Here is a 6,648-nt window from a genome sequence, read left to right as displayed (position 1 = left end):
CCACTTCTTCCAAAAAGGTGAAAGCGCTGCCAATAGATCCAGAGGTTATCGATGAAGATCACTGAGCTGGCAGAGCAGCTTTTAATCAGCCATTTGTTTATCATGTCCAGCCTGGAGTGTTTTTCGTCTCCCCATTGAGGTGATGGAATTGGACCACTGAGAAATAACTTCATTTTTAACTTTCCCATAGTTTTCAGAAGGATATTAAAGTCCTTTTTCAGAATCTCAGATTTCTGCTTTGCCAGATCGTTGGCTCCAACATGCACAACTGAGGACTCAATATCTGGCTGATCAGCGGTTAGCGAGAGAACTTACGAGTTAACCTCCTGTTATGTTCGGGTCAAATTGACCCGTTTTAAAATTTACAAATTAAAAAAAAATAATAGAAGCATTATTTTTGCATGAAAACGTTTTCTATTTGTCTTAATAGGTGCACTCTAGACATAAGTTGAAAATTTATTCATTTTACACATTTGTACCAAACCCTAGGTCTACTTTTTACATAGATACTGTTCGGGTCAATTTGACCCGGCAGTCAGGTTAAAGTGCAAAAAAAGATTTTATAATGTCCAATTTATATGTTTCCTTGCAGTTATGAACCATATTTCACCACACACACACTCACACACAAACACACGCAAACACACACACACAAGCCCACTTTCTCACTATTCTCTTACTTCACTAGGAAACTGCGAGAAAGCAGGTGTTCACACAACCTTTGACGGGAATCTTTTTGTTCCTGTGGACAAACTCCACCCACACTGAGTGGACACTCAGCAGAAGTGGAGAGAAAAAACATAAATACTCTCTGCATGACTCATTTATCTTGATTTTAATCAGCGGGTCAATTGACCCAGAACAGTATGTGTGTCTCAAGTTCAATTATAAAGATCACCTTTGGTAAAAAAAAAAAAAGTATATATAAAATAATTTACCAAAGGTCAACTTCAAGGAAATTATTGTTTTTTGTGTCTAGGTTTTTTCAGTGGACATTAAAAATCAAAATTCCATTTTTTATGTCCAAATGAGTAAATGAACAGGTTGTCGTCATTGATCCTTAATTTCTGAGAAATAATAAAACATCATTGCACAAATATTGATTGAAATGGTTAGTATTGGAGTTAATAATCAGATACAAAAATGTTTTGGAGGAATTTTTTGGTTTCTGACACTATTGCATGATTAAACACTCCCTGGGTCAAATTGACCCACGAACATTTTTGCTGTACCCTAGAAACGAACATAACAGGAGGGTTAAATCAGATACAGTGTCACCAGGAAAAAAAATCACTCTCGTTTTCTTGGGATTGCAAACGTGACTGATTCCATTTACTGCCTCATCTCCAACAATAAGCACTTTTGGCATACCTTTCGTTTTCCTGGTAGCCGCTTTGTCCTTTGGAGCTTTGGGGGGTGGATGTGTTAGACTTGCCTCATTGTTGATGTTTGAAAGCGAGGTTTCACTCAGAGGCTCAGGCTGGAGTACAGAAAATCTGTTATCAGTGGGATTCCCACAGAGTCAGAATGTTTTGAGGCCCGGGCTGGTCGCTCTGTCCTTGGGAGCGGGGTCGGTGGAACCGTTTTGGTTGCAGCTGCTTGTTTGTTTTTCTTTGGTGGAGCAGGTGTTGAGGTTGAAGGTGGGTTCGGCTCAGAGCCGGCCACGCTGATTCGTCCAGGTGAGGGGTTCTCCTGTCAGTCGCCTCATCGGATCTGCGGTGTGAGACTTGCCAGGTCTCTGGCAACTCTACTGTTGCCTTTAATCATAGCCTTACCCAGTCAACTGTGTGGCTGTTTGGCGCCAGCAATATTTCTAAGTTGCGTCCTCTTTTTCTGCTTGGCTTTGAAAATTGTAATATGATTTTCAGTCTTTTTTTCCCCTTCATGTTATTAGGAGAAGGAGAACCACAAAAAGATATTTGCTGTTAATTGAACTAACTTTTTTTTGTTTTCGTTCATTTATTTTTCTCTCCACAGAAGCTGCACCTGATGAGGCATTCAGTTTCGGCTGTGGTGCCGTACTGGAAGAGGACATTGGTTGAGATAATGCTGTCATCAGCAAATCCTTCTTCATATTCTGCTCTTAACTTTTTATGAACATCAAAAATAATCCAACATCAGTTCTGCTTTTTGTTTGTTTGTTTTTTTCGTGTGTGTGTATCTGCTCCAATCCCCAGTCGGTCGTCATCGCTTGTATTGAGCCGGGTTCTGCTGGAGGTGTCTTCCAGTTTAAGGAGAGTTTTTCCATTCCACTGTCACCACTTGCATGACGGACCACTTTAAAGTCAACAACTCAATGCAAGCGGTTTCCTGCTGTTGCTACGTGCTCATCCAGGAGGAGTGAATGATGAAAATCAATAACTCGATACCATCTGCCAAATTAACCTTGCTGTATTGTTTAACTAGGATCAATTGAAATGTATCTGTGATAGAATTGAAATGATTGATGTACTTTTGTGTTGCAGATGCTGCCATATCACAGTGCAATTGGAGCTATCTGAACATTGCACTGATCAGATGGAAATAACGAAATGAGTTGGTCCTTTCTGATCAAATAAAACATAAATTTCTTCTTTTTGTAAGCAGAACGAGCAATGTAAAACAGGCAACTAGCAATATACTGCTAAAATCGGAGTCTGTAGCATATTTTATGTCACATGGCTGCAGGTGGGATGGGAACTCGGGTGCCAACGCTGCAGCTTGAGAGAATAAGGTGATGCCTGTGCCTGGCTGGTTTGTCTCTCCAAAGACAAAAACTAAAGCTGTTTGAGAATATTTCTAATTGTTTCACACCAAAGAAAAAAAACTGCTGCGCTCTTCAGTTAAGTTTGATTCCATGTATGTATGTAATCAATGCTTGTTTTTTTTTTTCTTGGTGCAGGGGATCATACCCAAATATAGCTTTACCAACCTTCTTTTTACGATGACGTTTCATAGAATTGAAGATGCTGCATCCATCCATCGACTTACCCAATGCTGGAGCCCTTCATCATGTTGCTGATGGATCCGCTACCAACATCAATAATCTATCTACAAATCAATGTCACAGACGTTTGCCATATAGAATATTTTTTTAATGTTTTCTCATGTTGAAAAACCTAAGGTTTGTGCTAACCATAATATGTACACAACCCACAACCCTGTGCATGTTTTGTTCTAACTCTGAGCATGTGTATGTGTTAATATCTAAATTAAGTCACCAAGAAACCAGGCCATACATGTCAAAATGAACTGCAGAATAGCATGGTGCCTCTCAACTTTGCTGTGATAATAATATCAAGTCTTTTTTAGCAATTACATTGACTGCTTTGAGTGTGGTAAGTACCAGAAGAGCAGTGGTTGTCAAATTTGCTACTTAAGGTATTAATGAGCAGTGACTCTTTTCTCCAAGATAAGTGCTCAACCATAGTTACAACTTAAATGTTTAAGCACATGTACACACAAATGCTCCCCACTTTTTGTGAACGTAAGTGGGAAAACAAAAGGTAATTTGTTGTTTAGGAATGGTGCAGTATGAGCATACTTCAGCCTGGGATAGAACTTTAAATTTTTCCAGTGGAAAGCAACTTAATGAACAAAACTATCCTAACTTGGATAGCGCAGTCGATTACATATGTGCTTAGTACCTAAAAATACTAGGTTCAAGTCCTGTTTCCGACAGACACCGACCTTTAAAAGTTGGAGTTCTCCCAACTTTTTTGTAAACAGGACAAGCAAAAAGTCATGTTTTCATTAGAAATGCTCAAATTTGCACTCCCAACATTGTGGAAAATATTTTCAGGAGAGATGAAGATGTAACGGGTGGGTCAGTGACATTAAGCATTTGTTGTAAAAATTGGGTGTTATTTGCATTGTAACTAATGTCCTCATAAAGAGTCTAATATCTTTTTCTACAACCCAGGATGAAAAAAAAGTCAATGTTTAGTGAAACTTTACGAAAAAATACAAAACCTTTTTACTTGCTGTTAATCACCATAAAAGCATTTCAGCCAGAAAGAAAATCAAAGGATGACAGTGAATCACATTTGTGGTATTTGTAGAAGTTTGAGCGTCTAGGTTGCCAGGTGCTTGGATGGCACACTGGATAAAGACTGTCCTTTGGTCCCGATGATTCTTAGTTCAAGACCTGCATGGTTTTAAAATTTCACAAGGAAAACTGACTATGTGGTATTTGTAGAAGTTCGAGCGTCAAGGTTGCCAGTTGCTTGGATGGCACACTGGATAAAGACTGTGCTTTGGTCCCGATGGTTCTTAGTTCAAGACCAGCATGGTTTTAAAATTTCACAAGGAAAACTAACTATGTGGTATTTGTAGAAGTTCGAGCGTCAAGGTTGCCAGTTGCTTGGATGGCACACTGGATAAAGACTGTGCTTTGGTCCCGATGGTTCTTAGTTCAAGACCAGCATGGTTTTAAAATTTCACAAGGAAAACTGACTATGTGGTATTTGTAGAAGTTCGAGCGTGAAGGTTGCCAGTTGCTTGGATGGCACACTGGATAAAGACTGTGCTTTGGTCCCGATGATTCTTAGTTCAAGACCTGCTTAAGGCATGGTTTGCTGCAAAATATTGTTAGGATGAACAGGTAATTCCCCCCCTCCAATCAGGGGGGGGGGGTAAGGGGGGGGGGGGGAGGAGAGAGGAGAAGGGGGGGAGACGAAGAGTAGGGGGTGGGGTAAGGGGGGGGGACAGGAGAAGGGGGGGAGACAAGAAGAGTGGGGGGGGGAGAGGAGGAGAAGGGGGGGACAGGAAGGGTAAGGGGGGGGAGAGGAGGAGAAGGGGGGGGACAGGAAGAGTAAGGGGGGGGAGAGGAGGAGAAGGGGAGGAGACAGAAGAGTAGGGGGGGAGAGGAGGAGAAGGGGAGGAGACAAGAAGAGTAGGGGGGGGAGAGGAGGAGGAGAGGAGGAGGAGAAGGGGGGGACAAGAAGAGTAAGGGGGGGGGACAAGGAGAGTGTCCACCCTCCCCCTCCCCCACAAGAAGAGTGTCCCCCTCCCCCCCTACGGGGGGGAGGGGGACACTCTTCTAGTAGTGTCCCCCCCGTAGGGGGGGACACTACTAGAAGTGTAGGGGGGGGGACAAGAAGAGTGGGGGGGGGGGAGGAGGGGGGCACAAGAAGAGTGTCCGTCCCCCCCATAGTCAGTTTTCCTTGTGAAATTTTAAAACCATGCAGGTCTTGAACTAAGAACCATCGGGACCAAAGCTCAATCTTTATCCAGTGTGCCATCCAAGCAACTGGCAACCTTGACGCTCGAACTTCTACAAATACCACATAGTCAGTTTTCCTTGTGAAATTTTAAAACCATGCAGGTCTTGAACTAAGAACCATCGGGACCAAAGCACAGTCTTTATCCAGTGTGCCATCCAAGCAACTGGCAACCTTCACGCTCGAACTTCTACAAATACCACATAGTCAGTTTTCCTTGTGAAATTTTAAAAACATGCAGTTCTTGAACTAAGAACCATCGGGACCAAAGCACAGTCTTTATCCAGTGTGCCATCCAAGCAACTGGCAACCTTCACGCTCGAACTTCTACAAATACCACATAGTCAGTTTTCCTTGTGAAAATTTAACGCCATGCAGGTCTTGAACTAAGAATCATCGGACCAAAGCACAGTCTTCATCCAGTGTGCCATCCAGGCAACTGGCAACCTTCACGCTCGAACTTCTACAAATACCACATAGTCAGTTTTCCTTGTGAAAATTTAACACCATGCAGGTCTTGAACTAGGAATCATCAGGACCAAAGCACAGTCTTTATCCAGTGTGCCATCCAAGCAACTGGCAACCTTGGCACTAGAATTTCAACAAATACCACAAGTTCGGACCCAGGAACGCGATCTTTTAAAACAATCCCTTAAGCAGGTCTTGAAAACCTTTGAATCCCTTAATATTGCACCTGCCTCAAAATGTGAATTTGTATCAAAGAATCAGCATACTTCGATAGCTGAGGTTTAATTAGAATGTTCTGGTTTGCACAAAACATCTTATTTAGACCCAATCAAATGATGAATGCCATCATTTTTTAATAAGCTACAAAGTGCTTTGTTTTTCCAAGTCCGAGCTGTGAGCAGTTCCTCCTCCTCTCCATCATCTCCAGTAGTTTCCTTCATCAGCTCAGTCAGCCTCTTCATCAGCTGCTTCAGCTCCTTTGAGGCTCTGATGCTGCAGCTCCATCAGATGCTGCAGAGAAAACTGAACTTTCCTTCACAGATGATAGAAGATCTTCAACATCTGACTGCAGCTGAAGGTCTGAGGACATGAAGCCTGGACCAGAACCAGAACCTGGACTTTAACCAGGAACTGCACAGATTCTCTGTGGGGTCAAACTCAGTAAATTGAAGATCAGATGTTGATCAGATGATGACATCACTGTTATCATATTTTAGTCTGTTTATGATCCAGATTGATTTCATTAGAACTGAATTTATTTCTTCTCTAATCACAGACTTGGTGGCTGTTGCTCCAAAAGGCTGAATGTGAAGTTTTGGCCTCGGCTCTGAAGTCCAACCCAGATCTGACTGAACTGGAAATAAATGAGATCTCATAATGAAGGTGGAGACTCTGATCTGAAGCCTCTGGTTGAGATCCTGGAGAGTTCAGTCAGTAAAGTGAAGAATCTGAGGTTTGTTTTCTTTATTTATACAATAAA

At 42.0% G+C, this 6,648-nt stretch overlaps 1 long non-coding RNA gene across 1 annotated transcript in view; it reads left to right on the top strand.

Annotated features, from left to right (window-relative positions):
• Positions 1 to 6,563: 6,563 nt before the first annotated feature.
• Positions 6,564 to 6,648, top strand: part of LOC116715975 (uncharacterized) — a 4,686-nt gene continuing 4,601 nt past the window's right edge. Inside the window, exon 1 of the long non-coding RNA XR_004338311.1 lies at positions 6,564 to 6,621. This is a non-coding gene — a long non-coding RNA (uncharacterized LOC116715975). The remainder of the gene's footprint in view (positions 6,622 to 6,648) is intronic.

Source organism: Xiphophorus hellerii, chromosome 24, assembly GCF_003331165.1.
Source record: "Xiphophorus hellerii strain 12219 chromosome 24, Xiphophorus_hellerii-4.1, whole genome shotgun sequence".
NCBI classification, from domain to species: Eukaryota; Metazoa; Chordata; class Actinopteri; order Cyprinodontiformes; family Poeciliidae; genus Xiphophorus; species Xiphophorus hellerii.
The sequence above is the reverse complement of the archived record's forward strand: the minus strand, read 5'-3'. Positions and strand labels throughout refer to the sequence as shown.